The sequence below is a fragment of the Molossus molossus genome, unplaced genomic scaffold (assembly GCF_014108415.1).
Source record: "Molossus molossus isolate mMolMol1 unplaced genomic scaffold, mMolMol1.p scaffold_m16_p_6, whole genome shotgun sequence".
Taxonomy (NCBI): domain Eukaryota; kingdom Metazoa; phylum Chordata; class Mammalia; order Chiroptera; family Molossidae; genus Molossus; species Molossus molossus.
In genome coordinates, this window is record NW_023425399.1 from 87,227,314 (window position 1) to 87,244,696 (window position 17,383).

Sequence of the window (17,383 nt, forward strand, 5' to 3'; positions counted from 1 at the left end):
ACAAATGTAATGCATGTGCACATTGCAGGCATTCACACTGTTACCCTTCCATCTTCTGCCTGTGGTTGCTGTTCTCTCTACCTTTGTCTGACCACCTGGAATCCTTTATCACAGGTATTCACATTAACTTTCTCCTCTCTAAGGACAGTGACATTGTCAAACTCATCTTTGTTCTCCCAAAGTCTGGTGAAATGCTTGTATATAGTAAATAGGTACTTATAAAATTGAAGTTAAGTGAATGAACGTATGCCTTGATTTTGTTGACAAAACACCAGTGTTTGCAATATTTGGCTTGCAAAAGTAGGGTGTTTAATCCATCTGTAATTCTAATTTAGCTTTCAGCTCTCTGAAATTTAACTTTATATTTTAGAAAATTCTAACATCGATAAAAGTAGAGGAAATGGTAAAATGAACCCCCTTAAACCTGTATCCATCTTCCAGATTCATCAAAGGTAAGATTTACCATACATGCTTCACCTCTAACCTCCTCCTCAACCCCCAACACTCTTCAGTATGAGTCTTTTAAAAATGAGACCATTTTTGCCCTGGCTGGAGTGGCTCTGTTGGTTGGAGCATCATCCTGTGGGTTCTATTCCCGGACAGGGCACATACCTAGGTTTGGGGTTCATTCCCTCGCCCTGGATGGCGTGTGTTTGGGAAGCAGCCGATCCATGTCTGTCTGTCTCTCTTTCTCTCTAAAACAAACAAACAAACAAACAAACATACAAACATGTCCTTGGGTGAGAATTTAAAAATAAAATAAAATGAGAACATTTTTTGAATTATAGCTATAATACTGTTGTTATTCCTGATAAAACTAACAATAATTCCTTACTATCATCTAATAAACAGTCATAGTCAAATTTCCCCAATAGTTCCAAAGTGTCTTTTTGACTCAGTTTGTAGATTTGAAACTCAAACAAATATACATGTTACATTTGGTTTCTATGAAAAAACTCTTATGAAGAAATAGAACAATAACTATATTATTTTTATCCCTTCCCCTCTTTCTGATTTTTAAAAATAACTCTCCCTGAAGAGTAGGGCTCTTTAAATTTTGCTATATATCAGGTGAAGTTTTCATCTCCTTTAAGACTGCTTTGCTGTTCTTTTTTTTTCAGTAATCAAGGACTTAGCATGTTTAGGGCAGTTAAATGCACAGCAAGCCCAGCTGGTGTGGCTCAGTGGTTGAGCATCAACCCATGCACCAAGAGGTTACCAGTTCGATTCCCGGACAGGATATATACCCAGTTTGTGGGCCTCATCCCCAGTGCGGGGCATGCAGGAGGCGGCCAGTAGATTTTCTCTCTCATCAATGTCTTTCTCTCTCTCCCTCTCCCTTCTTCTCTCTCTACAATCAATAAAGAAAAATTATTTTTTAAAAAGCCCTGGCCGGTTTGGCTTAGCGGTTAGAGCGCACCAGTGAGTTGCAGGTTTGATTTCGGTCAAGGGCAGGTACTTTGGTTGCAGTTTGTCCCCCACACTGGTTGGAGTTGTGCCGGAGGCAACCAGTCAATATGTCCCTCTCACGTGGCTATTTCTCTCTTTCTCTCCCTTTCTCTCCTTCCTCTTCCCTCCCTCCCTCTAATTCTATCTGAAGATAAATGAAAAATATCTCAGATGAGGATTAAATAAATAAAAATAAAAGCACAGCAAAATGCAAAACTGAAAGTTACAGTTAATTTAACTAACCTCTCAGTACTGTGAGGACTTTTCTTAAAAGCTCTAAAGTTATATTCATTAAAAAGTGTATGATCTTTGATAATGTGTAAATATAGTATCTTTATTTTATTTTTTTAATCCTCACCGAGGATATTTTATTTCTGTTTATCTTCAGATAGAGTGGGAGGGAGGGAGGGGGAGAGAGAGAGAAACATTGACGTGAGGGAGACACATTGATTGGCTGTCTCCCACATGACCTCTACCAGGGCCAGGGACCAACTGAGGTACATGCCCTTGACTGAAATCAAACCTGCAACTCATTGGTCCAAGGGCTGACACTCCAGCCGCTGAGCCAAACTGGCCAGGGCTAAATATAGTATCTTAAATATTTTCTAGTTATTCCTCTTGAAATTGTGGTTATTGTAATGAAGCTAAAAGTAGGCTGTAACATAGTATGTGTGGGGGAAAATTTTGCTGATGAACTTAATTTTTAAATTTTCTAAAGCTGAAGTAGAGAGTGCCATTTGCAAAAAATTTATCTTTTAGTTATATTTCTATTGGTAATAAAGACAAATGTTCAACTGTTTAGTGTATGTAAGAAGGAAAGGAGGGATAACCCAACTGTTCAGAGGTTTTAGCAGATTACAATTTTGAGAATTAGGTGGAATTAAATTAATTAATTAGTTAATTTTTAAAAAGAGGTGCTGTTTTATTGATTTTTAGAAAGAGAGGAAGGGAGAGGGAGAAACAGATAGAAACATCGATGAGAGAGAAACAATCGGCTACCTCCCGCACGCCCCTTACCAAGGGATGGAGCCCGCAACCCAGGCATTTGCCCTGACTAGGAATCGAATCAATGACCTCTTAGTGCATGGGATGACTCTCAGCCCACTGAGCCACACCAGCTGGGCAAGAATTAGGTGGGATTTTTAAAAATGCAGAAGAAATGTTTTGAGTTATTGATGTGAATTAAATAGGATTATTTTAGGGACCGGTAAAATAATTAACTTGTTAATTTTCTACTACATTGCTAAGATCCTAATTACTAAGATCCTAATTACAGTGGTGTTTAGGTTCTGAGAGCAGGAAACAAATCCTGTCATCTGCCCCTAAAAGGCGCTTGGGATGTTATCATCTAGCACTGATCTTAACTCGTATCAATGCAGAAGCAATCTGAGACTAGGTCTTGAAGCCTAGAATAGCCATTCACAGAAATAAAAGGAAACAGGCCAGAAAGTCGAATAAGATCAGCAGGAGAGAATGCAGAACAACCACTAAAGTTACATGCTAAGAAAAGAAGTTAAGTGACTTTAGATCGAAACCAAATAAGAAAGAAACCAAATTAGGAAATAAAAAAACTACAAAACAAAAATCGATGTACGAAATAGCTGACTAGTTAAGGAGAAAAGAAGATTATATGTGTTTTGCAGTGTGTGGTACCTGTGATAAATCTATGCAGTAGAATTCATGATTAACTAAAGCACTGTCTTTCTGTAACATACTAATAAATGAACAAAGGTTTTTTTTCATATGGTAATTAAATATTATCTTAGGCCAAAATTTCCCCTATCCCAAATTTCTGTTTTTATTTAGTCTGTTGAGAAAAAAAATTAAAACTTTTTGAATTCAAAACACCACTTCAGTAACATTACACATTATTTTAAGTGAACTAATTCTCAAAAGAACCTTCAAGTTTGCAATTGTAAAAGATGAATAATCTTCCTCTTAGAGTACTATCCTTTGATAATTTTTTCTTCGCAGATGATTCAGTTGTGGAGGAGAAAAAGTATGGCACTGAACTCTGGGGAATGCAAGGAGAAGGAAAAATAGGGGAAAGGGAATGACAACAGAGTTTCCATTTAGTCTGCAAATTGTTTTTGGTCTTTTTATCCATACCCCAGAGCCAAGAGACTGTGGTATCTTACAGTCTTGTTTCTTATCCAAATTGGCAATAGCAATGCTGGTAGCTATAGTATAGCTCTCTCTGAGTGTGGTAGGCCAGTTTCTAGTGTGGGGATGAAAAATAAATTTTTCTTCTGTCTTTTAAGTTCTTCTGGCTGGACCAGTAGTCATATTAACATGAGACAGGTTAGCAAGGGAAAAGGTCCAAATTTATTATATATACAGTCGGCCCTCGTTTATCACGGTTAATCAGTTCCAGACTCTACCACGATAAATGAATTTCCGCGAAGTAGGATTCTTTATTTATATACAGTTGTCCCTCGCCACTTCACACTTCGGACTTCTGTGGCTTCACTGTATCACAGTGGCTGAGGGATGACTGTATGCATGTGGAAGTTCCGTAAGAATATGAGACTGGAGGACAGATTGGGCAATTGAGGTCTGGGACTGGGACTTCAAAGGAAAGCAGGCAATTCACAGGTAAATGAGAAAGTACAAACATGTGGTAAATAAATTCTTACTGGCCCACCTGAAATAATAGGGAGTCCAGCAAACAGGTTTTGCTAGATTTCTCCCTGTACCACATTAGGGTGATGCTCCCTTTAAGCAAGTTTTTCTATCTGAATTCCTTTAGGAAGGTAAGTTTGGGAGGATCAAAGGTTCTTCCTGAGTCTTGTGTTTTAATAACCAGCTTAAAAATCAATATTCCAAAGGCATATTTTGGGGTGGCAAACTTTGGTACCCTCAGTTGTGAATATCTGCTCTGGTTAACCACCTCATAAAGTATACATGTTGCCTTTGCATTTTGGCTTTATCTGTTGGCTAACAGTTGTCTGTGGGTAACATTTGAGAATCTCTGCTTTATTTTTTAAGATTTTTTATTAATTTTTAGAGAGGAAGAGAAAAGGAGAGAGAAACATTGATCAGCTACCTCCTGCAGGCCCCCTACCAGGGATTGAACCAGCAACCTTTTGGGTACACAGGATGATGCCCAACCAACTGAGCCATTCTGGCCAGGGCTAACATATTTAATAAAGAAATTTAATATATATAAAAGTACAGGAGAAGATAAGGAACACTCATGAACCCATCTTTCCCCCATGTCTTGTCTTAACATTTACTCTGTTTGCTTCATGTCAGTTAGCATCTGAAAGATCCCTACACTCCCACTTCCCCCCAACAAAGTGCTTTAAAGAGAGTTTTTCCTCTCAGGATATGGCAGTTTATGTGGTCATCAAGGACCCGCACTTTTTATCTTTCTGCTTTGCAGTCTTTAGCTTGTAGCTTTATTTCTCAGGGTCATCTCATGGTTGCAAAGAAGGTCCTCCTACCAGCTCCATCCTTTGTGTTCGCGTTCCAGGCAGGAGGATCAAGGAAGGCATAAGGACAAAGGGGCCCAGGTCCCAGTGAAGCCGGTCCCCCTTTCAGTACTTTTCCCATAGTTCCACCCAGTGATTTCTGATTTAATCTTACTGGCTACCTTAATCTGCAAGGCAAGCCAGGGTATACAAATGGCCAGTCTTAGTAGTACAGCAGTTTGATTATAAGAAAAGGAAAGTAGATATTAGGTGAGCAACTACCAGTTGGCCACAGTTTAGATCTTTTATATAAAAAAGCTCCAGTACAGTTGAAGCCCTTTCTTCCCTACTTAGAAATAACAACCATGATATGAATTTGATATATTATTCTCATGCATATTTCCTATTGTTAAAAATACATGTTTGTGCCCTGGCTGGGTTGGCTCAGCGGTTAGAGCGTCGGCCCTTGGACCAAAGAGTTGTGGGTTCGATTCTGGTTGAGGGCATGCACCTCTGTTGTGGTTCGGTTTGGCCCTAGTTGGGGTTGTGTGGGAGGCAGCCAATCGATGTCTCTCTCAAGTTGATGTGCCCCCCTATCTGAAGATACATGGAAGATTATCCTCTGATGAGGATTTAGAAAACAAACAAAAACAAACAAACAAACAAAATATATATGTTTGTGTCCATGAATAATATGTTTGATTTTATTATGCTTTAAAACTATATATAATGGAATATACTTCACATATCCTGCATGCTGTTTTTTAAATTTGATATTGTTTACCCATATTGATGCACATAACTCTAGTTTAATATTAACTGCTGTATAGTATTCTGTTATGTAGTTCATTTATCCATGTTCCTCTTGATGTACATTAAGTTGTTACTCTTTTTTTTTTGCCATTATAAACAATACTGTAGTCTTTGTACATGTCTCTGTACACATAGGTACAAAAGAGGTTTTCCAGGGTATGTACCTAGAACTAAAATTACTGAGTGATAGGGTAGTGCTTTCTTGAGCTTTACTAGATATTGCCAGATTGCTCTTCAAAGTGGCTGTGCCAAATTACACTTGGAACATTATATAAATGTCTTATTTGTTTATTTCTTACTAATGTTGCCAGTGGAAATTGTGTTCTTCCATGGGAGCGCTAGAAAAGCATTTCACAGACCCATGCATGGGAGATTGTAGCGTGGTGGTAAGATTTATTTGGGTAGTCGATGCAAAATCTAAAGAGTGCTCCTCCTGGGTTCCCAGTGTCCCATTTCTGTCTGTCCCACCATGGAAGATCAGGGCCAGAAATAAGGCCAAAGATCAGAGACCCTGTGCCATGTTAAAGCTTAGTCCATTCCAGCATTGGGCTATCTTAGCTTGTGTTCCGGGCTGCAGTCTGTTGTGGTGCTGCGGTATCAAGGCTCCCCTGTGTTTGGAGTCTACCTCGCCATCAACCACTGGCCACACAGCTGCTAAGGCCACAAGGCTATGTAGAGAGAATTCCTGAGTGAATTGGAGGAGTACTAGTCACCTAGAAGGGGTGGGGGAAGGGGGAGAGGGAAAAAAAAACAACTCCTCCTTATTCCCTAGGGATTATATCCTCTTGGGTTTGGGAAGAACCAGGAGCTTTTTCAAAATAACTAATCAACTTCCCAAGCTTTCCTGGGCTTCTGATGATCTCTTTCCCAGGTTAGACTGATAGACCTCTATGGTCAAGCACCCCCCCCCCCCCTCCGCTGCTCCATTTTGACTTCTGTTGCACCTGTGCTTACCTTCCTTTGTTCCTCCCCACCCCCCACAATCCAGTACTGGAGAATGGGAATGGAGGGGTGTTAATCCTTAGTGGGGCAGTACTATGATCCCCTGGAGTATGTGTGAAAGGGTAGCTTCCTGGTGTAGCAAACAAGCTCATGCTCCCCAGTTTTATTATGCTTAATAATGTCTTGATTCCCTTTGCTTCCTCCCTTTATTAATATCTAGGTACCTAGTTATTATATTAATATCTAGTAACACTAACACTTGTGTTTTTACCAGTCTGATGAGGCCAAATTCATTTCCCTGAATACTACTGAGGTTGAACATATTTTTATATGTGCATTGGCTTCTTGTGATTTTTCCCATTCTTTTTGTCCATTTTCCACTTGTGTGTTGTTGTTTGTTTTGATTTGGAGAAGTTTTTAGTGTATTCTGATAACTAATTTTTTGTTGATTATTTCCATTGTGGATATTTTCCTCAAGTCTTTGGCTTATCATTTGAATGCTCTATGATGTCTTTGGATATATTGAACTTTTAAGTTTTAAATTAAACTAGAAATTACTCAGTTTTTTCTTTCATGGTTTGTGCATTCTGAGTATTGTTTAAGAAATTCTTCCTGCCCTGGCCAATTTGGCTCAGCGGTTAGAGTGTTGGCCTGCGGTCTGGAGAGACCCGAGTTCAGTTCCCACTAAGGGCATGTACCTCAGTTGCAGTTTGTCCCCGGCCCTAGTTGGTCGTGAGAATGGCAGCCACTTGATGTGTCCCTTTCACGTCGATGTTTCTCTCTTTCTCTCTCTCTCTGTTCCTCTCTCTCCCTCCCACTCTACCTGAACAAAAAATGGAAAAATGTCCTCAGGTGAGGATTAAAAAAAAAAAAAAAGAAATTCTTCCTTACCCAAGGACATGAAGATATTTGCCTGTATTTTATCTTAAAATTTTGGAGATTTATATCAATAAATCTTTAACCTACCTGAAGTTGGTGTTTAGTGTGGTGCGAAGTAGGAATTTTAATTTATTCTTACATGTGGATAAACATTTATTAAATAGCCCATCCTTTCACACTGATTTGTAGTGCCATCTCTGTCCTATATCTGGTTTGCATATTAATGTGAAGCTGACTCTGGACTCTATTTCATTGGTCTTTTAATCTATCTGCTCATTTATCACACTAACTTAACTACCATTGCTTGATATATAGTAGACACAGTTCTTTCACTGTGTTCAAAATTATATTGGGTTTCTTGGCTTTGCTCTTCCATGTGATTTTTAGGATCTGCTTTAAGTTCAATACAACTTTAAGTTCAATAAAAAACACATTGAGATTTTTATTGGAAGTGTGTGAAGATAGATTAATATTGAGAGAATTTACTTCTTTACTGTAGTAAACCTTCCATATGTGAGCATGCTCTCTCTTCATTTTTTAATTTTTTTATTTAGGTCTTTCTGAATAAATTTCTAGTTATTATTGGCAAAAGAATTCTGTTTGGCAAAAGAATTCTGTTGAATTTTGTGTGTTGATCTTGTATCCAGCAACCTTACTAAAAGTTCTTATTAGTTCTGCTTGTCTTTATTTTATTGGATTTTTTATTTTTAGCTATTACTTTTTATTTTTCTTTATTGATTTTAGAGAGAGAGGAAGGGAAAGGAAGAGATAGAAACATTGATGAGAGAGAACATCAGTTGGCCGCCTCCTGCATGTTCTCCACTGGGGATCGGGGCCCACAACCTGGGTATGTGCCTTAACTATTTTATTGGATTTTCTATTATTTATTTCTTTTTCTTCTTTCTGGTTTTTAAATTTGTTTCTTTTTCTTGTTTTACAGTTCTGCATAGGACTTCTTTGTTTTTGTTTTAATTATGAACGGGCCCTGGGTTGTACTATTTCACATGAAATTGAAGTCTCTTGCAACTATGTAGTTCTATTTAACTCTCAGCACTATCCTTTGCTCTAATTTTGTCATATGTCACATCTTTATATTAATATATCTTACCATACAGAGTTATAGTTTTTGTTTTAATCAGTCATATGACTTTTGAGAGATTAAGAAGGAAAAAACAGTTCTTTACATTTATTCAGATATTTACTATTACTGAAATCTTCACTTCCTCCCCACCCCCCCCATCTGAATTTTCATCTAGTGTCATTTCCCTGAATAACTTCTTTAGCATTTCTTTTAGCACAGGTCTTCAAGAGATGAGTTGTTTTGTCTTGCTTTACCCAAACATGTAATGAGAAGTCAGCCATTTTTCTCTATACATGTATTAAATGTTGTTGTTTTTCTGGCTATTTTCATGATTTCCTCTGTGTCTTTAGCTTTCAACCGTTTGAAGAACAATGTGTATACTTTCTTTTTTTAAAAAATATGTTTTTATTGATTTTTATGGAGAGAGAAGAAGGGAGGAAGAGATAGAAACATCAGTGTAAGAGAGAAACATCAATTGGCTGCCTCCTGCATGCTCCCTACGGGGGATTGAGCCTGAAACCCTGGCATGTGCCCTGACTGGGAATCGAACTGGGACCTCTCAATCCGTGGGACTACGCTCCATCCACTGAGCCACACTAGCTGGGCGATGTGATTTTCTTTGTATTTATCTTGCTTGGGGTTCCGTGGACTTAGATTTGCAATTTTAAGTTTTCCTCAGATTGTGGACATGTACTTTTCTGCATAAGTTTCTCCACTCTTCTTTTGGGACTCCAGTTTTTTACATATAAAACTTAATGGTATCGTTTCATAGTTCATTGAGGCTCTCTGTTAATTAAAAAATTCTTCTTTCCCATCAGATTTTCAGATTGGATCATTTCGTTGTTGTTATTAATCTTCTTACGAGGATTTTTAGATAGGGAGGGAAAGAGAAACATTGATGTGAGAGAGAGACATCGATTGGTTGCCTCTCACACAATCCTGACCGTGGCTGGGGATCAAACCTGCAATCCAGGGACATGCCCTTGATTGGGAATTGAACCTGAGATCCTCAGGGCTGGATCATTGTTTTCGATCAGTTTTTAAGGGGTTTGTAATCTGCGGTTGAACCTGTCAGGTGAATTTTCCATTTCAGACTTTGTATTTTTTTGTTGTGCCTGGTCTCACATGTTTCCTTTTACAGTTTTTATTTGTCTGATGAGAGATCCTCTTCATTAATAAAGTTCTTAAACATATTTATAGTAGCTGCGTTATAGTCCTCAACTAATTCCATATCTGGGTCATCTTGTGCTCAGTGTGTATTGATTTTTTTTTCTTGACTGTGGATCACATTTTCCTGTTTATGTTCATGTCTAGTAATTTTTTATGATAAACTAGAAATTATGGATGATATGTTCTGTTTTCTCCTAAAATGTGTTGATGCTTTGTTGTTCTAGCAGGCAGTTACCTGCCTAGACTTAAACTCCAAACTATCTCCCCTGCATTTGGGCAGCAGCTGGTATCTTTGCTCAGTTCTTTCAGGCATCTAGCTGATGCTTTTCTTCGGGGCCTCTGGACTCTCTCCTGTGTTGTGTGTGATTCAGGGTTCAGCTAAGGATTGCTGTAGAGTTTATAAACATACACAGTATTTTGGAGTTTCCTATTTTCTAGGATTTCCCTCCCCACTTTCTAGTTGCTCTGTTAGCTCCAAAATTCATCCTTTGATGTCTCAATCCAATAAGATTGTGACTTCCTTCTTGAGTTTTCAGCTACTCTGAACCATTTATGCTGGTATCTACCCTCAGCAAACAGCTATATAAAGGCAAATCTCACCTACTATAGTTCCCCTCTTTCAGAGCTTTACTTCTCTTTAGTTTCTGCTGTTTGGTTGCTCTCCAGTGCTTTCAAATAGCTGTTTTTATATTTTGGCCAGAGTTTATCATTGTTGTTTATAGGAGTGTTAGTCCAGTATAAGTTATTCTACCTTTCTGTGGGTAAATTCCCATACTTTCACTTTTTTAAAAGACTGTTTTTTAGGGCAGTTTTAGGTTTACAATAAAATTGAGAGTAAGGTACAGAGATTTCCCATATACTTCTTGCCCCCACACACTCATAGCCTCCTCCATTATCAGCATTACTCACCAGAGCAGTTGGTACCTTTTAAAAAAATATCAAGAATAAACCTACAGTGACATATAGTCACTCAAAGTCCATAGTTTACCTAAGGGTCACTCTTGTTATTGTACATTCAGTGGGTTTAGACCAATGTATAACGACATATATCCATCATTATAATATACAGCAGTGGTTCTCAACCTTCCTAATGCCGCGACTATTTATTAATAATACAGTTCCTCATGTTGTGGTGACCCCCAACCATAAAATTATTTTCATTGCTACTTCATAACTGTAATTTTGCTACTGTTATGTCTTAGGCGACCCCTGTGAAAGGGTCGTTCGACCCCCAGGTTGAGCACCGATGTCATACGGAGTATTTTCACTGCTCTAAAAGTCCTCTGTGCTCTGCCTATTTATCCTAACCCCCACCCCTGGCTACCAGTGATCTTTTTTCTGGCGCAATAGTTTTGCCTTTTCTAGAATATCATGTAGTTGGGATCATACAGTATGACTTCTTTCACTTAGTAATATGTTCTACAATTTCCTCCATGTGTTTTCATGGCTTGATAGCTCATTTCTTTTTAATGCCGAATAATATTCCATTGTCTGGATGTAGCACAGTTTATTCATTCACCTACCAAAGGACTCCTTGATTGCTTCCAAATTTTGTCAGTAATGAATAAAGCTACTGTAAACATCCACATGCATGTTTTTTTGGTTGTTTTTGTTTTGTTAATCCTCACCCAAGGATATTTTCCCATTAATTTATTTTTTATTTATTTTTTAATCCTCACTCGTGGACATTTTTCCATTTTGTTCAGATAGAGCGGGAGGGAGGGAGAGAGAGAAACATCGACGTGAAAGGGACACATTGAGTGGCTGCCACCCACACAACCCAACCAGGGCTGGGGACAAACTGCAACCGAGGTACATGCCCTTAGCGGGAACCGAACCCAGGTCTCTCTGGACCGCAGGCCGACGCTCTAACCACTGAGCAAAACTGGCCAGGGCTCCCGTTAATATTTAGATAGAGTGGAAGGGAGGGAGGGAGGGAGAGAATCAAACATCAAGTGGTTGCCTCCCGTACAACACCGACCAGGGCTGGAGTTTGATCCTGCAACCCAGGTACATTCCTTGACCAGGAATCAAATGTGCGACCCTGTAGTCTGTGGGTTGATGCTGTAACTACTGAGAAAACCAGCCAAGGCCATGTGCAGGTTTTTATGTGGACAAAAGTTTTCAGCTCCTTTGGATAAATACCAGGGAGCGTGATTGCTGGGTGGTAGGTAAGCGTTTGTTTCAATTTGTAAGAAACTGCCAAATTGTCTTCCAAAGTGCCTGTATCATTTTGCATTCTCACCAGCAGTGGATGAGAGTTCTTGTTTGATGAGAGGGAATTCCTCATAAAATTGTGGTGTTGTCAGTGTTAGAAGGTTGAGGCCATTCTAATAGGTATATAGTGGTATCTTATTGTTGTTTTAATTTGTATTTCCCTGATGACATATGATGTGGAGTATCTTTTCATACACTTACTTGCCATCTGTATATTTTCTTTGGTGAGATTACTTTCACTTTTAACTTTACTGAATCCTTATGTTTCTAGCGTATGTGTCATAAATAGCATTTAGCTTTTATTTTTAAAAACCCAATTTTTAATGGATACATTTTGTCTTTTAATCTTTATTATTTATATTTTGAGATTTAGTCCTACCATATTATTTTGTGCTTTCTATATTTGTGAGTTTTTTCTGACTTTAAATTTTATTCTCATTTTTTAAAATTGATGTATTTTTTTATTCCTCTTTTTTCAACTTTAGTTTTTAATTTACATTTTCTTTACTAATTAGTTGTTACCTTTAAAGTTTTAAATAATATTTGATCCTGAAAAGTCTAGAGTAAATTAAATATTTCTACCCTATACCTAAACACAGCAACCTTAAAATGCTTTAATTTCAATTACCTTTATTCCTTCTTACATTGCATTGTTTTCTGGCATTTTTATTCATATAGCAAATAGTATCTTTCAGATACTATTCCAGGTGCTGTAGTAATAGCATTAAACAAAATAAAGTCTCTACTCAGGAAGCTTGCAAGATAATTAATAAACTGATTAATATATGTTGTGGTATAAATTAGTGTTTGGTGCTAGAATGGAAAAAGCATTAGGAAACTATAAAGAATTATTTTGGGATGGAGATGCTATTTTGTATATGAATTTCTGCTGTTCTCAGACATTTCATAAGCTTTTTAGGGCTCAAGTATGAAAAACATAACTTTCATGTTAGGCTAGAGGAACTTGTAGTCTAACCAGAGAGTCCTAGGGAGAAGATACAAATATAGGAGCCATTGGTGCGTGGTAGGTGAAGCTCTACCACTGGTGAATTTCCAAGACGGGAGTGTCGAGTGTCAGGCAGCCTGAGGACTGATCCAGGGCAGAGGGGGATAAGCTGGTTAAGAAGACTGAAGCATGGTCAGAAAAGTTGAAGAACAAGAAATGACCCTGGGAGCCCAGAAAAGAAGTGGTTATATTTTATTTATAGCCTGCCTATTCCAATAATAATTGAAGAGGCTGAGATATCACATAGAATGGGTCCGAGAAAGAGATTTGTTTTGGTAGTTGGGACATTACAATGACTTGATCAAATGGTTTCATTGAAGTGAAGCCAGACTACACTGGGTTGAGGAGTTGAAAAATTAGAGACAGAGGCTACTTGTTCAGAAGATGGTAAAGGACAGAAGAGAGTGATAATCTGACGAGAAGAGGGCAATATTAGAACTCAGGGCTGAAGTTGGTGTTTTGTTAAAAACATAGAACAAAAACCTTAGAGGTTTTGAGGACTCCATGGCCAGAAAATAATGTGGTCCCTGGCCTGGAGAAAGTTTCTGTCTGATCCTTGCCAGAAACTGCTCCCCAGGATCGCTGGGGTTTTCCATTGTTGATGGTGGCAGTATATTTCCTAGTGTCTGAGTTTATGGTTGAACTGAATACTGAAACCACAGTATTCTGTTGTAATGATATGGCATAAAAATCAAGAGATAAAAGTAAAAACTTGGGTAAACTCTCCCTGACCATTGCTCTTCAAACTTCTTAGCCTGATAGTCAAGATTTGCCCTGTTCTGAACTCACCCCCTCAACCCAACCACATCTCCAAGTCCCCTAGACACTCCTGCATTTTCCTGACTCCCTATTTAGCTCACACTGTTTTGTCCACTTGCAATATCCTTCTGTCTTTCATAACTCAAATCAGTTCCCCAGTCATTCTCCCCTACCACTTTCGCTTCTTTGTGTGCTACAGTCTTATAACTTGTCACCTGTCGCAAAGATACAAACACAACTTGTCTTGTTATCTCTCCCCCTAAGCTGCAAGCTTGTTGTGGACAGGTTATGATTCTTTCACATTTATGTACATTAGATTTTTTTATTTTTTATTTTTTTTTTTATCCTCACCCGAGGACATTCCTCCATTTTTTTTTTTGTTCAGGTAGAGTTGGGGGGAGAGAGAGGAACAGAGAGAGAGAGAGAAACATCGATGTGAAAGGGACACATCGAGTGGCTGCCACCCGCACAACCGACCAGGGCCGGGGACAAACTGCAACCGAGGTACGTGCCCTTAGCGGGAACCGAACCCGGGTCTCTCCGGACCGCAGGCCGACGCTCTAACCGCTGAGCCAAACTGGCCAGGGCTGTACATTAGATTTTACGTGGCATAGTTTCTTGTACATATTTGATATTTATTAGCGTTTGAACAAATTAGGGATGTGTGATTGTGATAGATTAAGGCTGTGTCTAAGATAGGCATGTTATATACCAAGTTCTAGTTTGTAGCTATTAAATTTTTATTGAAATTCTGCTTCTATGAAATCTCCTGTAAAAGTAGACTCCTTAACTTGGATTCTCCACTGATTCACAGTAATTGTAGGTTACAGAGTGGTGTATTGGGATGTTTTTTACTATAGTAGCAGAATACCTAGTTAAACAATGCAGTCTTTATCAACTCACCTAACCAGAAGTCCAGACATAGGAGATTTCAGGGTTTGCCTGCTCAGTGACTCCATATCATCAGAGCCCCCTTGTGCTTTCCATGTTTTCACTTTGCCATCCTTGGCGTGTTGGTTTCTGTCATGACCTCAAGACACAGCACTTCTGTGTATCCTATACCATAATAACAAAGGCAGAAAAGTATAGTTTATCTTCTATCTCTTTGAGGGAGCATAATTTTTCCTGAATGCTTCCCAACAGACTTCCTTCAGGAATGCTTTCAACAGGTACCACTGGTTGAAATTTGGACACTTGCACTGGCAAGAAGAATGATCACTTGAATTCATTTGAGAGTCTAATGCCTTGAAAAACATAGGGTCTGAGGGTGGGATAAGGAACAAACAATGTCTGCCACATGTGTTATTTATGTGTCTTTGGCTTGCCCATCTGGAAAGTTTTAATGTCCTCCTGGATTTGTAAGAGGAGGCACGTATTTCCACTGAGCTTGGTGTTGGATCCAGTAATACTTTATTCATTGACTCACTTGTTCGTGGACTGGACATGAACTGAACACATTGTGTGCCAGGTATCCTGCTTGGCATTTGGAGGTGTGCCTGGCCTGTCATTCAGTGCAATAGGGGGGCTGAGGTAAGAGGGGAGGATAGAGTTATTCTATAATAAACTGATTATAGGACATTTATTTTTCAACAGGAGATGTGGGACATATGGATTTGGGATATGGATTCATTTGAAAAACCAGTTTGGGGTAAGTTAATAGCTGGGTGAATGACTTCAGGGTTTCACTTCTTTTTACATTGGGGTTTGTTCTTACAGCTCTGAAGGTTTCAGACTTTTGTTGATTGAACTTTATGCCTCATATACACATAAGAAAATGGCTTGTATTAAAATTCCAGTTTAGTAGTTTGAGAAATTTAACAGTCAAGCATAGCTCAGTACTGATTAATTAGTGCACTTAGTTCTCATTAGGGAGGTTAATTGGGAGACTAAATGAAGACTAGGTTTAGAAGTAAAAAGATTATTATATACAGTTTAAACTGCTTAAACTTACCCAATAATTGTATCATGTGGACTGGTAATAATTCATAGAATAAATGTTGAAGAGACAGGGTTAAAGTTTGTCTCTGAGTATCTCTTTTCAGTACTCTCAAGTGGCCATTTGAGTTCCCATTGCCTCAGTACAAATATAAAAGGTTCCCAGTTTTTGTTTCATCTAAGGCAGTGCCTCTAGAAATACTAGTTAATATTTACTGTGTACTATGGTATCTTAGTGTGTTGTACCTCATTTAATTTTGTGTAATGGAACTTACAAGGTGGGGATGGTATTTTTCGCAGCAGTTCTCAACCTGTGGGTCGTGACCCCTTTGGGGGTCAAATGACCCTTTCACAGGGGTTGCCTAAGACATAACAGTAGCAAAATTACAGTTATGAAGTAGCAACAAAAATAATTTTATGGTTGGGGGTCACCACAACATGAGGAACTGTATTAAACGATAGCGGTATTAGGAAGGTTGAGAACCACTGATTTAGAGGAATAAAGAGGCCCATGTTTATAGGATCACATAAATAATATGTGTTGGAATTAAAATTTGAACCCAAGTTTTAATATACTGATTGTGTTGGGGGTTCCCAAAATCATGTTCAGGTTCAGTGATTGGCTAGGAGAACTCATGGGATTCAGCATATAGTCATAGGAATGGCTAAAATTTAATACAGTGAAAGGATACAAAGCAGTATTAACAAAGGAAAAAGTGCAGGGGGTAAAGTCTGGAGGAAACCAGGCACAAGCTTCTCAGAGTCTTCGCCTAGTAGAGCCACTCAAGATGGGCTTCATTCCTCCAGCAATGAATTGTGAAAATATGTGTGAAGTGTTGTTGGCTAGGGAAGCTTATTAGACTCATTGCCAACATTTTTTAGGGGTTCGTGATGGAAACATCCCCTGCCTAGCATGTACCAAAATTTCAGGCTTCCAGAAGGAAAGCAGGAGTTTTGCATAAACCATACTATTTATGCAGACAGTTTAGGCACAGTGAGGCAAGGTTATCCTTTAAGGTTAAGTTTTATATCCGTGAAGGGAACTGTTTATTATTCAAGTTCCCAGACGCCAGCCAAGGCCCAGCCTTACAACCAAGTCTTTCTGAGGATAGCAGTCTTAGGCCTACTGTGTTAACTTTTATCTTGTACACTGATTTATTTATTCATTTAAGGAGATTGTGATTATGATCATTTAGCTTCTGAAAAATGAGAGTAGTAGGTAATGGCCAGCCAAACTCTTTTTTAATTCTCATCCGAGGACATTTTTCCATTTTTTGTACAGACAGAGTGGGAGGGAGGGAGAGGAAGAGAGAGAGAGGGAAACATCGATGTGAAAGGGACACATCGAGTGGCTGCCACCCGCACAACCAACCAGGGCCGGGGACAAACTGCAACCGAGGTACATGCCCTTAGCGGGAACCGAACCCGGGCCTCTCCGGACCGCAGGTGGATGCTCTAACCGCTGAGTCAAACCGGCCAGGGCCCAGCCAAACTTTTTAATGGTGTGTTTTTCTTGCGGATCCCATGACTGCCCACTAGTTTGATTTGCTTGAAGGACTCAACATAATGTACTTAGGGTTAAGGTTTATTACAGCAAAGGATACAGTGCAGGAACAGCAGGGAAAAGGTATGTATAGGTGAATGCTAGAGAGATGTGGCACAGACTTCCAAGTCTTTCCACCACGATAATTACATAGACACATTTTCCTCTCTGGCTGT

General features: G+C 38.9%; 1 protein-coding gene and 1 long non-coding RNA gene across 4 annotated transcripts in view; one reads left to right on the plus strand and one right to left on the minus strand.

Annotated features, from left to right (window-relative positions):
* Positions 1 to 370: 370 nt before the first annotated feature.
* GALNT1 (polypeptide N-acetylgalactosaminyltransferase 1) overlaps positions 371 to 17,383 on the plus strand; it is a 104,875-nt gene continuing 87,862 nt past the window's right edge. For all 3 annotated transcript variants that reach the window (XM_036244436.1, XM_036244435.1, XM_036244437.1), the window contains exons 1-2: positions 371 to 452; positions 15,323 to 15,377. The gene's annotated coding sequence lies outside the window, so the exon portion shown is untranslated. The remainder of the gene's footprint in view (positions 453 to 15,322; positions 15,378 to 17,383) is intronic.
* LOC118618276 overlaps positions 613 to 17,383 on the minus strand; it is a 29,040-nt gene continuing 12,269 nt past the window's right edge. The window contains exons 2-3 of the long non-coding RNA XR_004957035.1: positions 14,633 to 14,785; positions 613 to 695 (exon numbers count right to left, since the gene is read on the minus strand). This is a non-coding gene — a long non-coding RNA (uncharacterized LOC118618276). The remainder of the gene's footprint in view (positions 696 to 14,632; positions 14,786 to 17,383) is intronic.